The following is an 18,206-nucleotide window of genomic DNA, read 5'->3' as shown; positions in this document are numbered from 1 at the left end:
AATCAAAGTGCTTTTAGTGCCTGTATTCTAGTTAGGCACGCCTCCTTATCTTACCCATAGATATTTTCTTGTAACAGCATTAGCTATGCCAAAGAAAGCACTGATCTGGTTTGGTTTGCATGCTCTGCTCAGAGTTGTACTTCTTGTATGAACATATGTTGTCAATAATGGATTTGTTTTGCAAAGTACAACATCTTGTGTGCTTCCTGGATGTGATGCTGTACTTCTGTCAAGCGGAACTGTAATTAACGGCTCGCATAAAACCAAATTCATAATGAATTTTACTGAAATCATTCTTATCGGGTAATTCCATGTGTAAGATTGCTTACCGGTTGCCCAGGGAGGTGATAGAGCCTCCATCCTTGGAGATACTCAAAAGCTGTCTGGACACGGTCCTGGGCAAGGGGCTTTCGGTGGCCTTGCTTGAGCAGGGGGTTGGACAAGATGACCCCGAGAGGTCCCTTCCACCCTCAGCCTTTCTGTGAGATGTATTGTGATTACACCTCTGAATGTAATCTGTTGTAAAGATTAAAAAAAGAAAATCACTGATGGTATGGGAATTTAGATGATTCTGTGGCTTGTACCTTCAGAAAATGCAACTTTCTGTAGCTTTCTGCCCTGCTGCCTGATTGTCCAGGTTATTTTAGGCTGCTTTCCTCAAGGAACTAGTCTGGGATTACTCTTTCTAGGACTGGAATTGTGAATTTGTAAGCAATAGTCGCCTGCGGGAGCTTTGCAGGGAAGTGCCTCAAGTTAGGCACATCCGATTCCTTTGTTGAAATACTGCTTGCAGGAATCCTTGTGAGTGCAGCTGTTTATTGCGTGCATCTTTCAATTGTTGTGTTTTCTTTATTCAAGTGAATTTTAAAGGCAATAGGTATCCCTTTTATCATACCTTAATTCTAATGTCTGATGGGTATCTAGGAGAAACTGCAGTCTCCTGCAGGTATGTACTTGTAGTTAAGTAGTTCATGATATAAGCATGCCCTGAAATATCTCAGAAATCTCAGTTGGATAAAATATTTGATATATTTTAAGTATAGCTAATGAAATTATTTTATTCAATAAAAATGAAAAGAAGGCAGGGTAGATTCAGAAGTACAATGTAGTAGTCAGAAACCACAGCTTTTTTCCTTATTCTGATGCTTCTGTAATATTAATCTCTCCAGTCACTTCAAAACTCTGTAGTAATTAGGATTATAATATTTATTTATACTTTTGTTGTCCTCACCTTCGTGCTGGGTTATGTTGTAACAAAATATATCTTCATTTCAGAGCGATGAATAAAGTTTTCCAGAGCGTGAAGATAACTTAAGACTCTGCCTCTTGCAGAAGTGGTGTAAGCACTTGGGTTCACTAGAGGTCAGACTTCTTTTACTCCTTTGCATCTACGAGACGAGACTGCTGTTAAGTCACGGAGATGGGCTTGCAGGCTGTATTCCTGTCATTATTTACCCAGCAGAATGTCATGTGTAATTCCATACAGTGTATAACAGCACAAAATTACTTTTAAATTATTTTAAAAAATATTTTTAAAGATTAGGGAAATGATGGCAAATAAGGTGATATGTGGCAGATGGAAAAACCACAGTGTATAAAAGTGATCTCATGTAATTTTACCATCCGATATCTCCGCAGATAGTGGCATGTAGCCTGCGTAGCCCGGGCGGTCAGTGATAGACGTACGCAGCCTCAATTGCGGGTAGATAGCCAAAGGAATCGCTGCTGCTGCTGGCCTGCCTGGGAACTGGGAGAAATGATGGAGCGGGAGGGGGGGATAACTGACAGCCCAAAATCTGGGTGCCGGAGCAGCGCTTGGTGGCTGCTGCAGCAGGACAGGAGCAGGTCGGTGCAGGACACAGCACTGGCGAAAGGAGGTGGCAGTGCCTGGTCCAGAAGGCGCTGCAGTGTGCTTTGCTCGAGCCTTACCTAATCTTGTATTCATTAGTCTGCATAAAATTAAATCATATTAAGGCATATTATTGAGTGAGTTGATTCAATTTCACTTCAGTTTATTTGCCTTCAGTTGTTACATTATCTTTTAAAATTAGGCAAATTAAATCAGCTGGTCAAACTCTGAGGTGGAGGTTGGGAAGGAAACAAAAAACCCATGATGGAAACCCGGCTTCCTAAACAAACAAGTGCCTTTTTCAGGCATGCTAATTTCGGGGAATGCTAATTAAAACTTAATGCATGCACCAGAAACTACACTGGAAGAATATTAATAGCATGGTACAAAGAGAAATGGAGATGGAGAGTTTTGGTGCTTGACTTCTGTAGGTATATTTCTGTTAAGATGAATTATTGGGAAAAGATGGTAACAGCACAAAAATGTGTGTATAGTCAAAATCAAACATCTGAGGTTCAGCAGGGCACTTTCTTAGCACTGGTGCTGAGCATATGGAGCTAAGAGTTTACAGTACCCAGGAAAGAGCATGTTTCTACTTCACGTGCATTCTATTCTTTGTAGTCAGACATTTTACAGGTAATAGCACCTAAATTATTTCAGTGTATTTAATGTAAATTTTGCTCTTTCAACATTTCAGAGATGAATTCTCTACTAAGAGTTGAGATTCATGGTTGTTTATCAGGTTTTTTTGAGAAATGAAGAGGAATTCTGCTTGCCGAAGAGAAACATAGACAAGTCTTTCACTGAGACTGAAAGAATTTCCTGATTGGAGCAAAGGCCTGTTTGCTCCGTGTCCTTGAACTAGAGGTTTATATTATTTTTTCACTACTTTGTGTGCTTTCCACCCAACTTGCTGAAGGCAGAAGTTCATGGGCCAGCTAAAACACAGGGTCAACTCTGTTCCTGAAAAGAGATTATTATAATAGTGACAGAACCCACACTTTATATATGTATATTAAATATACATATAAAGAGCATTTCTACAGAACCTGCAGATCCATTACACATTGCATGCCTTGGTCTTACAGGGATCTATACTGCAAGCTTCAGTGTCCATCAGCCCCCTTTGTGTTGGACATTCTCTCAGCACCGCCCTTTGCTGATTGAAGGGAAGATGAGACAGGAGCAAGAAAGATGAGGGGCAGATAAATATCGAAGAGATGAGGAGTGTCAATATTGCTTGTGTATGAACCAAGCGGTTAGGAGGTGCTGCAATGGTATTCATTCTCAGTTGGGATCTACTGAAAAGAGGTGCTCTTCCAGTGCTACTTCGATAGCACCAGGCAGTGTTGTTATAGGTGATGTCATGAGCTCTGATATATTGGAGAGGTTACTGTTGCATATGGGTCAAGCACACTTGACAGTATGAAGCATCTGATATTACTGTTCAGCCAAAAAGTTTGAATGATTATACAATGGAAGTTAATTCCTTGTCAGAATGTTTTATGTGATGGAGTAAAAAAAAAAAAATCTTGCTATTGTTATTTGCAAGAGCCTTTGGAAGAACTTATTTCCCCAAGTGATTGTGCTGCTGAAACCACTTATTTGTTTTGTGTTTCTTCTGTCATGTATTTATACTGGAATCTAGCATGGATTCTTAAAGCAGCCTATGAAGCATTTTTCTTAAGACCTGATTTCATTAGGTTCTTGCCAACAAGCAGCATCTAAGTTCTTACTCAAAAGGATTCCTACTGCACAGATACATCCAAAAGTTAACGTTTGTTCAAAACACAGCTTCTTGCACAAATTGCACCCCCCCTCAGTGCTGTAGCTGGGAGATGCCACATGTAATGTTAAATGGCATGTCAATAGCAGAATAGCTTGTACTGTAGGGTTAACAAAACAGACTACACTGACGTTATACAGATGCTCTTTACTCTTCTGGTTCAACTGAAGATATTCACAATGTTCTTGTGTTGAATTGTTTGGCTTAGTTGGAAGAATGTTGCATTCACACCAGGGAATAAATTTTCCTCTAGTGTAAACTGATTGGTTTCAGAGGATTTGCATCAGGAATGAATTTGTATCAAGAACTTTAACAGTATTTTCTATTTGAAGATTTTTTTTTCTTCATTTCAGTGAAATTCTTCTTTCCCTGAATTTTTGTACTACCAGATTATATTTGAAAGATGTTTCTTTAGTTTGCTCTTCGCATGGCTTGCTTTCAACCTTCTGGCCAGCTCTGCCTTTTCTGAGTTGAGCCACTTTTTCATCCTAAGGTGCTGCTTGCTCTGTAGGTTCTCTTGCTCTAACTTCTGATAGCTCATTTGTGTCACACTGACTTTCAAGCCTGCTCTTGGGTAATCCCATGCACGAGAGGTGTGCTCTTGCAGGCTGTCAGGTACCACAGTGACATGTGATGCACTGGGACATGCATGTGCATTATAACTGTCTCTAAGTTTGTGATGGACTGATGAATGTGTTGAACAGGGACTCGGCGTTCCTCTTTCCTTCGTTCTGCCACCTTTCTAGCTGAAAGGATTACTTTCTGAATGACCTTTTGCAATTTGAGAAGTCTGGCTTTTTCAAAGGTATGTGGCACCATATGCCCTGCATCCAGTCTTCCTTGTAGGAAGTACATCTGAAAGTCAGACTATTAGTTTGCGCTGCGGATTCCACCTTGTGGAATGGGTAATAAAAATTCCTTACTGCTTGGAAATGGCATGCTTTACAATGGCATAAAGGGAATAGGGGATTCCGAGTTTCTTCTGTGTGCAATTAAAAGCAAAATTCTGTTATGAGTTGAAAACAGACTTTTCTTTCCATTAGCTAGTTTTCCTGTGTTTTTTGTGTGTAGAGGGAGTTAGCGCTGCACAGATAACCTTTTTCTTTTTTCCCCTAAGAGATTGCTGCCTGAGTGCAGTAAATCTGCCACAAAGCCCATAATATCTGAAGTAAACTTTACTTGCACCTGCCATCTTCTGTTCCAAATGCCATCTCTATTGAAACACTCCTCTATATTCTGTGTATAGCATCTTAACCAAGCTGAATTATTTCATCTACCACAGAGGGATTAAACATGTCAACAGTAATTATCTTTGCCTTATTCTCTGGCAGTTGTTTTTCCTTAAATATGCTCAGAGGTTCATTATAACTTTCTCACTAAATCTCTTGCTGCATAAATCTATCAAGGTATCATTTGCTGGCGTAGCAAATGCTGACACACGTGTCCACTCTTGCAAACAGAAGATGGTCAGGAGGGTTTTACTCTCAAATTCTAGTCTGTGGTGTTCTAGTTAAAATCCCAGCTGAGCTTACACTCTGCTCAGAAACCTGGTAGGCTGCTGCTAGAAAGTGATTCTGACCTACAAGAGGACTGAGATTTCTGCAAATTTTTGTGTTATTAGTAGAAAATACTCAGCGCTTTAAATTCTAATGCTAGTCAAGCTGTACTTTCAGCTAGAACTGGCAGAGGTGAGCGACGAGAAGGGAGCAAGCAAGAAGAATGACTGAACTGATCCTTAAGTTTCAAGACTTTTCAAAGATATACCACCCCTAGCAATGGGCTCCTGAGCTCTGTACATTTCTGTTTATAAAATAATGGGATAATATTTTGTAGATAAAATACCTTGAGTGCTATTTTTCAAAAGCTGTTTGTAATTCTTATTGGTAAAATAAGTTTAATTTCATATTCTGCTTAACTGTTTGTTACTTAAAATGACTGTAAAATGTCACTTACCAAAGCCTTACAGTGAAGATTTGGATTAAAACGTCACAGAAGTCAAGAGAAATGAAAAATTTTGTTAATATCAAGTTTTTAAGGGTAGTTTTTTTCCAAAAGATTAAAGCTGTGTTTTACTCTTTAGAAATATTTTTATTGGGAAAAAAGTATGTAGTCAAAGATACATTAACCTAGAACTGTATGAGAAAATAACTTAGTCCTCTCTTATTAAAGGAAACTTTTGTGTTTATTGCCTTTTCACTGTATTCCTGCCGAAAGCCTAGCAATTAAGGCAAATAACTAAAATACATTTTGGGCGCTCTCTGAGCGTTATAGTCTTCCAGATGAGGTCGTTGGCATAGACGGTATGATGCAGTAATACTCATGCTCCAAGAAAGCACAGAGGATGATAAATACACATTGCGGTGTGTTCATCAAAATAAAATCCAGTTTGCTTTGCTTGGCAGCCTCACCAGTTCTTCGCAGAAACAATAATTCTCTGAGGATATTTTCTTGTGAAGACACAAAGGAAAAAAGAAACTTCAACGCGTTTGAATATTCATTTCTTAGCTATCTTGTGTTTTGTTTCCCACCCCCTGCGGAGAATGCAGGAAAATGTGTGGCGCTCTAACAAAGAGCCTTTTTTCTTCCGAATAATCTGACACGGGAAAATTTTGCATCCAGTGAAGATTATGATTAACTGGGCTTTTTGCTGTGAATTCCCTCCTGGCTGTACTCCAAACCCTGGCCTGTCAGTCAGGTATACACGATTTGGGGAGTTTGTTCCTTTTTCCCCTGAAGGGACTGATACAGCGTTCAGCTACAGTGGAGAGTTGTTGGTTAAAATGACAGGGGCCTGGAAAGATGCTCCTGCAGGCTGCACTGGTGTGATGAAACATAGTAGGCTGTTAACAGTCACCTTTCTCAAGCGCCCTTTATCCTGGAGGAAGCTTGCCTTGCGTCCTCTCAATTAAGGGATGCCTTTTTTTGTTAGCTTGAAAAGCCTCTTTGGAGAACTTTGTCATGTGAAATGGTGTTCAGCAGTGTGACCATGCATCTGGCAGGTCCAGCTTCTCTGGGGTGGTGCAAGAAGGTTTGTCGATAGGGTGGGACAATAACCAGTTGGTTTTATACCTACTTGCTATTGCTGTTTCTTGTCTGAATTACAGTAGCATCCAGGAACATCACCTGAAATATAAAAAGACTCTTATTTAGATATTCTGTTCACAATCACAAAATAGACAAGGAAGGATTTTCTAGTAATTAGGGTGCTTATTTGAAAACAGGACTTAAATTTTCTACAATCCTTGCTTGCGGACTTTGCATAGAATCATAGAATGGTTTGGGCTGGAAGGGACCTTAAAGATCATCTAGTTAAAGGAGTAATGATGTTAAAATGAAAGAGGGTAGATTTAGATTAGATATTAGGAAGAAATTCTTCCCTGTGAGGCCCTGGCACAGGTTGCCCAGAGAAGCGGTGGATGCCCCTGGATCCCTGTCAGTGTTCAAGACCAGGTTGGATGGGGCTTTGGGCAACCTGGGCTAGTGGAGGGTGTCCCTGCATACTGAGACACTTCTCTCTAGCCAAGCCCATTCCAGCTTCCCCAGGCACCCAAATAGCTGCCTCTGGCTATGCCTATGATTGCTTTAAATTTTCTGTGATGAGTATTATAGATAAAATTTACGGGGCCAAAGAGTGAAAAGAACCACAGCACACGCATCTGCGAGAAGGTATTCCTGGTGTCTCCGGTGAATATTTCACACAATACCTGCATATTGTTTGGTGTAGGGTAAGAATAGCAGGTGGCTGCCCTCACTTTTCAAATGCAATGTCTGTCTTTCTCTGGCCTAATAAAAAGATAAGCTGTCCAAGTGAGAGAGTTTCAACAGAAGAATTGGGAGTATTCTCCTGGTGGTTAAGGCCATGCTAAGGAGATAGGACAGAGAAGGTCAGATTGCCCTGTGTAGATAAGTACCTCAAGCATCTTAGTAGGGAGGGTTTCCAGATCAATTTTGTGGGATGGAGCAGAGGTAGCTACTTAATTCTAGAAGATGGTGTAGACTAGAAAGCCTGAGGGGACGAAGGTGTTAGTTATCAAAATTAGAGGCCTGAGAGGAGTGAGGGTGAAGCTTGTTGAATAAATGTTAACTGCTTGGCTTTTCATTGTCTCTGGAGTTTGTAGGTACAAGAATATATCCTTTATGCATTAGCCAGCATACCTATTGCTTTCTTAGTCTATTCAAATTACTATCTTTATATCAACTAAAGATGAAATCTGGGGTGTTTTTTTGTCTAGGGGTGAAAAAAATGCAAGGTTCAGAAACATCTCTCTGTGATCCATTCCCCCAGATTCAAGAAATCTATGGAAAAACAGAAAAGCCAGTGGCGCTGCTGCTTTTTATTTCACTTCTCAACAGCTGGGTCTCATATGCAAACATGATTGAAGACAGACACTACCAGGGTAAGTAAGGTTCAATATTTCTCCTTTAGAAATTACAGTATGCACAAACTAGCATTGACATGCAAGTTTAAAGCAATTAAATACAGGCAAGGTCAGGTTCATTCAATTATGAAAAGACAAAACTTCCCTGTTCTGGGCATATTTGCATTGTCATTAATGGAAGAGAGATGTGGCTCAAAGAAAATGGAGTCAGACGATGGATGGGTTATTGGCATGGAAAACTATTGTTTATATTGGAACAGATGCGATGGAAGCTTGTACGTACTGAAAAGTAGATCTCTCTGCAATGACCTTGGTGGCAGCACGAGTAGTGCCCTAAGTGGCCTTTATATACAGGCCAGCTTGGTCTTGAAAATTTTGGGTTTTTTGTTTTGCTTGAATGAAGCTGAGGAGGTACAAAGCCAGTTCTCCGCTGTTGACATGGGGACGGTTTGCCAGAATGATTGACAGTCTATTGGGTTGGAGATAAGCACATTTCTCCAGTTGTTTGCTGAATGTCCTGCCTTGTGTTAAATCATTTATCTCTGTAATCAGCGAATCACAGATCAAGATAAACACTTGTGCAGAGTCAATAAACCTAATTTTTATTTTTATAATTAAATGTTAAGAGCCACCTGATTTTGCATTGAATCAAGACTATAATTTCAGCGGTAAACATCTGATATTTTATTGCAATGAAGAAGCTAAGAATGAATAGAGCCACATTTTTGATTAATTAGAATTTTGTTGCCAAGGAATTAATCTGTTTTCCCTTCTCTGTGGAAAAAAAAAAAATCAACCCTCTCTAAAATGAGTTTCTCAGCAGGCTTAATTATAGAAATGTTGAGTGAACTTCAGCAGTAGATATATTTCAATGTTTCTTCGTTTTCTTGGATTAAGAAAGCAAATGGAAGAAAACAGATGATTGTTAAATACTGACTATGGCTGCTATTTTTCCTGAACATAAAGTAGGAGAAAAGCTAGCCCTGGACCTAAGACTTCCTGGTCACCAGCTATTTCTGGGTGAGATAAGAGAGTGAGTTTAAATTGGACTGTAATCACTCAGACCTGTATTCACGTAGAAATGGCTCCAGGGTGGAAGTCTATACCAGCAAGCTGGTATCAACTGTATCAGCTGAGGAGTTGCTGTAGTAATACCTTATACAACGATGCTTCCTTAGAGGATCCTTTGGACTAATTCCCATCTTCTGAGGCAATGCGGGTGATGCTAACAGAACAGACAGGCCAAAAAATGAGTTAATTGTACTGCAGTAAACTTTACTGAATTACTTGCAGTTTACAGATGTGAATCCATTTGTGCACATGGCAAGCTAACATGTAATTTTCGTGGGTATGAATAAATAGAGCAACCACTTAGTATTTTAAAAGGTTGCTTTCTGTCATTACTTATGGCAGCAGGGGATGCATTTCACTTTTTCTAAGTCTAAAGGAAGAAATGCTTTTTCCTTGCTAAAAAAAGCTACTGCACTTACGTGATTTGTAATAAGTAATGTGTCAGTTGCTATATTCCTGTTTTAATATGTCTCTTTAGGATGCAGAAAGCTATGTTCAAAATAATGATAACCACCCTGCGTAAGAAAATTTGAAAGGATACTGTCTCCGTATCGGAAGCAGGGATCCAAACCCCACAGTTCAGGCTCATCAATATTGGTAAGTGTTTTAGATGTGAGTAATTGAAACTTGCTGCTACTGCATGCTTCTAGCAAAGTGTGAAATTGAGGAACCAGAAGACAATACCCAAATGCATGGATGCATGACTGCAGTTTGAGTGCTTTCCTTATGGGTGACTGAAGCATTTTATTGTCTAGTTACCTCAGAGTAGAGTGTACAGAAACACTTTGGGTCCTAAACTTCACTTCTTCATTTTACTGTTAGCCAACCCCCAAAGCCCTGTGTAAGACTAGTTAACAGTATAATAAGCAATGGAGTCTTGCTATTAGCATGGTTGAAACTGTATTCATGATATTTTTAAATTACTTTCTCTGGAAGAGATGTAGTGTAACTTATCTTGTATGAGTAATGATGTATATGGATTAAAAGCTCGAATACAATGATCTGGACTATTCCTTAAGAAAATGTTTGTGGTTAAAGGAGGTGGTGGTTTGAGGACTGGGGTATTTCGTTCTTGAGCTCATCCTGAGCGGTGGCTGAAGAGTTCTTCACACATAGAAGAACTTCTCTTTGAAAATTGTCTCCTGTGTTCATCATCTCTCCAGCTGCAGGGAGAAGGATGAAGAAGGAAGAGTCCCTTGTCCCTTTAAAAGCCATGTAAAATAGCACTAAGTAAGTTTGCTCAATAAACAGAGTTCCTGCCAATGAGAGATTAGTTCTTATCCACTAGGTTCTTAAATACTGGATGGAAAAATCTAGTATCTGTATTAAAAAGTGATAGACTGTGTTAGTGAGGTGCTTGTATAATAGCTTGCAAAATGAAAACCATTTCCTGAAAATGGCTTGGTGTGCAGAGCCCTTCCTAACGGGAAATCGGTTCAGCAGTCCGTATGTCAGCATGCCAAAAGAGGGAGAGGATGAAGAGCGGGCATGGCTGAGCTGGGCTGTGTCTGATCTGCCGAATTTCTTCATACTCCCTCTCTGGAGCGTGAGTTGGTTCAAAATTCAGGTATCCCACTCAAATCCATAGTCTGCCTTAACTCTGAAACCTTTTAAATACCCAGTCATGAAGTGAAACAAACAGTAGGTTGAGCTTGACTGCTAACTCATGGATATATTCTGCTTTCTTGCTTGCTCTGATTGGTATCTTATTCTTTACACAGTGCTGCAAACACCAGTGTGACTATTCTTATATTATGAAAGAATGACAGCCTGTGGATGAGGAGGACCTCCTTCATAAATCATTTCCCTTTGCAAATGCTTCTACTTTCTCTTTTGTAAAATAAGTAGGTAAAAATACTATATTTTTCCTGGTACTAAATAAGAATATTTGTAAAGCAAACAACTCTAGGCAGTTACATATTATCTACCAGCCCTCAAAACACAAAAAAGGTATCAGAAGCTTGAACTGGTATCCCTTCCTGCTTGCTAACAAATCTGCTTCTTTTCCATTTTCATCATAGAGATGGGCTTTAACTTTTCTGGTGTTAATATTGAAACTGCTATTTTTGATTTTAAAAAAAAAAAGATACTTCTAGTCTATTAGAGTGTTAAAGTATCATTTCATTTCACAGTCTACCTCCTTAAAAGGTTGTCACAGCAGCAGTAAACCAAAGATTCATTAAAAGCCATGACAAAATTGTAATTTTATTCTTAACATTCCTATGTATAAGAAAACAGGCGACAAAAGATTTCCACCCCACTGAAAATTCCTGCTCTCTTACATCTTCTTAACTGACACATAGTGCTTGGATAATAGTGAGAACATAGAAAAAAAGATTATAGCTTTACGTTAGTGACACTAGAGTTATGGCTGAAGAGGTGCTTTCATTCTAAGCCTTCATTTTCAGGCACTTACAGCCTTTGGAATATATTACCCTTTGGGCTCCTATTACACATGCTTGCTTTCATCCTAAAGGTGGTTTGTGGGGTTTTTTGTTTTGTCTTTTTCTTTATTCGTTCATTACATTTTTCTTGGCTATTTATTTGATACCTGAATACATGGAAAAGTATCTTTGTTACTTCATCAGTAGTTTAGATTATTTTTCTGCACATTGGTGTTGGTGCTTCGGCGGAACATCTGCCTTTGATACAGTAGAGGAAATTTATAGATAACTATTCAAAGTTCTTAAAACCTGCCTGCTCTGTTTTGGTTTTTACTTCTTGAAAGAATCAAGGAATTCTTCCTTGGAAAAGAATCCTGAAGTGTGATATCACGGTTAAAAATGTAAATTTGTACTAACTTATTCACGAAATTGCCCTGTGTGAATAGTGGCTACGCATCTGAGTAATGAGAATAGATGATTTCTGGCGGTTTAGAGCACGATTCCACTCTCCTTTATGATGCGGTGGGAAAAAAGCGTCTGTTTCACCAACAAATGCCGTAAATAAAAGCCAGAGTTCAGATGCAGATTCAGTTTTGACTAACACTCACAGACAATAAACCCCCCTTTGTTTATGTACAGTTTAGAATAGCAGACTTGATGTGGGAAAATGATGAGGAACTGAGAAAGTCAAATCCACTGCTACGGCTTCCTGATGGAGCCCCTAACTGTCACTCCACAACAATAATAATTTCAGTCTCTTGGCTTTCAGTGTAAATGGATTAACTCAAAAGATGAATTAACATTGAGGGTTTTGTATTTCAGTGAGAGACTACTCTGAGTGTCTGTGCACATGCACAAAAAGAATGAAAGATCAGCAAAAAGAACCGAAGATCATTAAAAACAAACAAAACCCAAAACCTGAGTGGGAAGTTTCTCTAACATGACCATGTCTCATCTACAGTCATTCTTAAGTTATTTAAGGTGGTGAATGTCCTTTAGTTGAGAGAGCACATTGGCACTTTATTATGTTTTTAAGGTACCGCTAGGTGCAGATCCGACAATATATCAGTATTGTCCATTGTAATTCTGAAACAAAAGGAGGTTTGTAGGGGAAAAGCATCTGTGGAAAGCAAATAGGTAATATGCACACTATCTGCGTTCCTAGGGCCAACCTTGCTGTAGCACTTGACCCAGCTGGTACTGGTAGTAGCATCTTGACACACACAAAATGTATCCCAGCAAGGTCCTCCTCACCCTCAGGGTCTTGATGAGGCCAAAATTTCACAGCGAAAGTGGTCCTGGCAATGCTGGCAGCTGGTAATCTCATCTCTTCAGGACTGGGACTATGTTTTAGTTTGTTTTTTATACCCTAGCTTTTTTTTTAAAGCAAACATGAAGATTTCAGAACTTCTACATCTCAGACAGTGGCATTTTACTGAAAAGGTAGAGCCCCTGAAGAAGGGCATGAACTGATATTAATTTTACAGAAAGTGTCTTGTTCCTCAAATCTACCATAGGGCATTATAAGGAGAGACAGGTCAGGTAAAAAGCCAAGGCTATGTAGCACTGCATGCTATGAGCAAAAATCCTGCAGTCATAAGCCTAAGCAGGCCGGCTGACTGCCACTAAAAACAAGCATCTTTTGGAACAAGGGTCAGTTATGGTGGAGATGGCATAAAAGTGATGGCCTTGAGAAGATGTGGTTTTCTTTTAAAGGAAATATTAAGTATGAGTCTAAGGCATAGTTCCAGCCTTTCTCTTCCTCTTTCTCCATCTTTTTTTTTTTTCCCCCCCTCTCCCCTCTGTCAAATCTCTCACAGTAGCTTGGTCAACAGCATTTTCTTGCTTCATTGGTTTTGAAAAGGACTTGCTGCTCCCTGCTGTTAGATTATTTCCAGGAGACTGTCTCAGGTCAATAGTCATAACATTCTTTGCTCAACTCCCTCTTTCCCCTACCCAGACAAAAAAAAAAAATTAAACAAAAATAAAGAAATAAAAATAATGGGAAGTGGGAAAGGGAAGCATGTTTTTATTAACATGATTGATTGAGAGTATTTTTGGTACAGAATCTTCTTTTTCTTTACAAGTACCTGGTCTCTGCCCACAATTCCCATAGAGAAATTTCTTCTACAAGGCATAAGTGGTAGCAGTTAGGTTTCAGGTGAAATTACCAAAAAGTATAGGGACATTTTATTCGTATTAATTTTATTGCAGTCTTCAAAAAAAGATTATTTGCTCCAAGAAGTCTAGGAGACATTGAATGTAAAGAAGAAATTAGCCAAAATTAACCACAACTGGAGGATCATGTTAACTTAGCTACTGGTTCTTTAAGTCTTCTTTCTACTCTCCTCCAGCTTTATTTTAACAGTTCATGAAAGGGCAGAAAGATATCCACCTGAGGTGCGTGTTGCCACCAAAGCGATGCTTCTCGGCTCACCCGCAGCAACTGAGCAGCACAGAGCGACAGGGCTGGCTCACGCTATTTCTTGCCTGGTTTGTTCAGCTGTTGTGGTAAAACCCGTTGTACATACGAAGGTGTTAGGTGCAGACTTGGTGGCAGTGGTTCATCTGCAGCTGTTCTTCCCCCCCCATCTTCTCCTGAAAATATTTTATGTATTTAAAGATGTCAGGTTAGGACTACCAATATGAAATAAGTTTATCAGGTTTGTTTTGCACTCCAGGAAATTTTGGCTAGTGTTGGGACAGATTTCAATTTACTGTAACTGCTTGAACTGATGAAATTAGCATGGGAGCAGATACTTGCAAACAAAGTAAAGACAGTTCCTGTTAACTGCAATGAAAATGTGTGGTGTTTAAATAGGACAATATGTGATAACTGGCAGTCGTTGGTAGTTTTACAGTATGCCAAATGGGGAGAGACCATAGCAGGTTGATTTGACAACAGCAGAAGTGAACAAGAAGTTAACTCAATATTGTGCTAACCTGTCTTGGGAACAAACATGTTTCCTTTATTCCTCATTGGATTTTTGTAACTCTGATTTTGTAAATCTCTTTGGTGTGCATCTAACATTGGTGTTATCGTACGTGCCACTGTAGGGTCACGCAGTTAGCCAGCGGCCAGGCTGCACACCTTGCTAGGATGCTGAATGCCTCAGCCTGGACTAAGAACCACCTGAATTCTCATGTTAGCCTTATTCTTACTTTCTTGAGTTTGCTTGGCCAGCTTGGGGCACCCAAGACAGCAGAGGAACTTTTAGTGTCAGTTGTACTTTAGAACTAGTATTTGAATTAGTACTTGCTAGTGTCAGTGTCATGGAAATAATTGAATTATAGAACATTAGCGTTGTGAGTAATACAAGCAAAGCCAATCCATGTTTGTTCACTCCCTAAAAGTATAGGCTAACAGTGAAGTCAATCTTGGTAATAAATGAACAGAAGCATAAACTGTGGAGTTTGAATGTGTTACACAAGATAAGGTGTTATTTACTTTTTTTAATCTGGAACTCTGATCTTCCCAGTGTCTGAATGCTTGGATTTTGGAATTTGGTTTAAACTCTTTTTTTTTAGTAACAAATAATACAGGAAGAATGTGTTGCACTTTGTCAGAGGAAACATTGACTTCTTGGATACAAGTAGTTTCTGTCAAGACAGATTCAGCCATCCCTAGACTTTCTTACATGTTTCTTTTTTAATAGACATTATTCCGTTTCGATGTACAGTTTAAATACCCTTGCTTCAGTGCTCTAAGGGAGAGATTTTGAAAGTGAAAAACACAGGTAAGGGAACAGCTTGTCAGAAAGTAAGAATTTAGCACTTAAACGCTCCAAAGGCATTTCCACATATGAGAACAAACACACGACAGCTGAGATCTAAAAATCTTCTACCTTTCATGTTTTTTCAGATCTGGATTAGAGAGCCTTCCGGACCTGATGGGAGGTGCCTGAGCTCTGTTAGCCTGGGATAAGCAGCATCTTGACCAAAAACTTTGGGTACTGAAAAGTAAAATGCAGTGATGTGTGTACTGCGTATAAAGAACATTGAGAGAATCCTGACAACTTCTACAGGAGTTTGCAAACCTACTGCCTCTGCTTTTCAAAATGAAAGAATTATATGTATCTTGATGCTGCACATCATTATTGGGTGTGGATTAGAAAGTAAAATTTTGCTGTTCATTCGGATGCATTATTAGTAACTGAAATAAATGCAGCATCTCAATGGCTAAGCCATGGAGGAGATAAGGGCTGCTGCTACTCATAACAGATAAAATAACTTTCAAATGAGAGAAGCCTGTGCTGAGAAACCAGAGGTTTAAGCTCTTAATCTGTTGATGATGTGTGTGAAGATTTTTGAGATGAAGCCCAGTCTGGGAGCTTGAATTTTGCAGACCTCTCAGATGCTTCAACATCTTCTTTGAAATGCATGACCCCTTGATGAAATGTATGCTTTTGCCTACATAAAACTTATATACTGCAGGACAAGAGAGATTGTGTTGGTCTTATATTTGTTACCAGTCATTGAAACTGTGAGTTCAAGTTTTCACTTGTACTTTGGAGCTGAAAAATTCAGGTTCTGTTGATGATAAATTTAGTGCATTAAGCACCTGGGATTCAAAAGGTTAACAAAAAATAGTATATTTTTGCTGGGACAGTCCCTACTTTAAAGTTGGTAGCACTTTTGCTGTTCATTTATGTAAGAGCTTGCTCATACAAGACAACTGAAGTTAAATGTACTGGAAAATTCCTATCCACATATTGAGGGAATGTCTTAACTGTTAAGCTATGGAGAATGACTAAGTGCATGTGACTCAAGTTTGGGCTATAGGAGAGGAAGTTTCAGGTCTTGCTTCAAGCCAGGAAGAACAGAAAGTCTTTGGATCTGGATCCTTTGCAACACACTACTACTTGCTAATTAAGGGTTTTTCACAAAATTCACAGAGTAGCTGAGCTTGTAAGGCACCTCTGGAGATCACCTAGTTTAACCTGCTGCCCAGCCAGGGTCAGCTACAGCCAGTTGTCCAGGATTGTGTCCAAGAATGGAGACTACACAACCCTACACAACCTCTTTCAGCAATCTGTTCCAGCATCACTGAGAAGGCTCTTGCTTTGTCTTCTCCCCGTGTCCCTGTGGGAATTCATACACAGTTTAACCTATTTTAATGCAAACAGATGAGGAAATTGTGTAGAATGCCTGGGTGCCTATGATTGCCCAGCTGTTTATTTTCAGAAGACAATGTGGGAGTATTCATTTACTCTCTTTTCTAAAGGATGGACTAGAAGGCATCGCCTGGCTCAGGCTGAACCGCAAATTGCTGGAACCTGGGAGTATGCAGTACAGAAATAAAACTCTGCGCTTGGTTTGTTCTTACATCTTTTCAGACTTTGGTGACTGAGCACTGTTATGGATAGGATATTGAACGAAACTGATTTTTGGTGTGACTTGGTACATCTGCTTTTATTTTCGAAGACTTTAGAGTAGTTTTAAAGGGATAGATGCAGCTGGCTTTGCTACAATAGTGCTATTCCTGGTTAATCTGCATAGCGGTGATGTTTTTGGGGCTGGACTTTTTTTTCAGCTTGCTATACTCTCTGAAGAGGCACAGATATGTAGCAGCACAAAGCAAAGGGGAGGATGGCCTTTAAATGATGCTGATTTTTGAGCCAAATGATTGGTGGCCAAAGCGACTCAGGAACTCTTAAAGACTTAGAATAGTGCCCTCCTACAGGAAAAACTGCTCCTAGATGTTTATCTTGAAGCTTGATTATCATAATTGTAAATAAAGGCTAATATGCATGCATTAGAAGACAGGTCCTGTCTTCTTTTTATAGAGTGTGAAATGAGCTTCCACTCATAATTGCAGGTTTTCTTGATTGATGTGAAGCTATTTTCTCTGTAAGCAAATACTTCTCAGTTTCTAGCTCTGTTCAAAGTATGAATAATCAATTAAAAAAAAAAAACTTGGAGGAAAAAAAAATCAAATTGCGAAGATGTTCATTTCCTAATGCCCCAGGACAGCAAGAACTGAGCTAGGAAATTAGATGCCCTTAACACAACTGTTGACTCTTGCATTGAATGAAAGCTGTACATCAAGAGACATCTCTCACTAAGTGATTACAGCACATATTCTCCCTGGGGGATGCAAGGCACTTTCCCTTTGGGTCTTGCTTATGAATTTTTACAGCTTAGAGAACTGCAAATATGCTTGAGAGGAAAGTGTATCTGTGACCAATGGAAACATAAAAGGGGAAGAAAAGTTTCAAGGCTTCACAGGATACGTGCTCACCTCCTGAAATGCCATGTCCCCATGCATCAAAGGCTTTGCTTGCTTTCTGAAAGATGCTGTTTTTATCATTACACATGATAGTGCATCCTTTGGGATGAATTCTGCTAACTAGCAATAGAATTATTTATATACAAAACTTATCAGGTTAGCAAAGGCACAGGAATTTGGCTGCTCATTAAAGATATAAGTGTGTTTTAATGTATTGTGTGCTGTGCATTTTCCTTGCCTCCATTCCAGTGAGTGCAAGGCTCCTTCCTTCTGCTGTGACCTCCGTGTTCAGAGACTTTGGGTCTGATTCTGAGCAGGAGAGCATTTCTCCAACTCTGCTGTCTTGGTTATGGTATTTCATACAATCCTGAATGTTGTCATTTGTAAAGCAAATCAGTTTCAATACAAAAGTGGTCTGTAAAATCTGTTACCTGTATAGACTGAAATTAAGTTTAACACGTTCAAAACACCTCCTGGTTTTTGCAATCTGTTTATTTCTGCTACTACT

At 39.4% G+C, this 18,206-nt stretch overlaps 1 long non-coding RNA gene across 3 annotated transcripts in view; it reads left to right on the top strand.

The window, feature by feature from the left end:
- The window catches only part of LOC142602132 (uncharacterized), a 20,488-nt gene extending 2,282 nt beyond the window's left edge, over window positions 1-18,206 (top strand). For 2 of the 3 annotated variants that reach the window (XR_012835856.1, XR_012835854.1), the window contains exons 2-4: window positions 7,921-8,032; window positions 9,564-9,682; window positions 15,332-18,206. This is a non-coding gene — a long non-coding RNA (uncharacterized LOC142602132). Of the gene's footprint in view, window positions 1-7,920; window positions 8,033-9,563; window positions 9,683-10,806; window positions 10,930-15,331 lie in introns of all 3 variants that reach the window. The other variant, XR_012835855.1, reaches the window with a different exon arrangement.

This window comes from Balearica regulorum, chromosome 5, assembly GCF_011004875.1.
Source record: "Balearica regulorum gibbericeps isolate bBalReg1 chromosome 5, bBalReg1.pri, whole genome shotgun sequence".
In the NCBI taxonomy this organism is placed as follows: Eukaryota; Metazoa; Chordata; class Aves; order Gruiformes; family Gruidae; genus Balearica; species Balearica regulorum.
The sequence above is the reverse complement of the archived record's forward strand: the minus strand, read 5'-3'. Positions and strand labels throughout refer to the sequence as shown.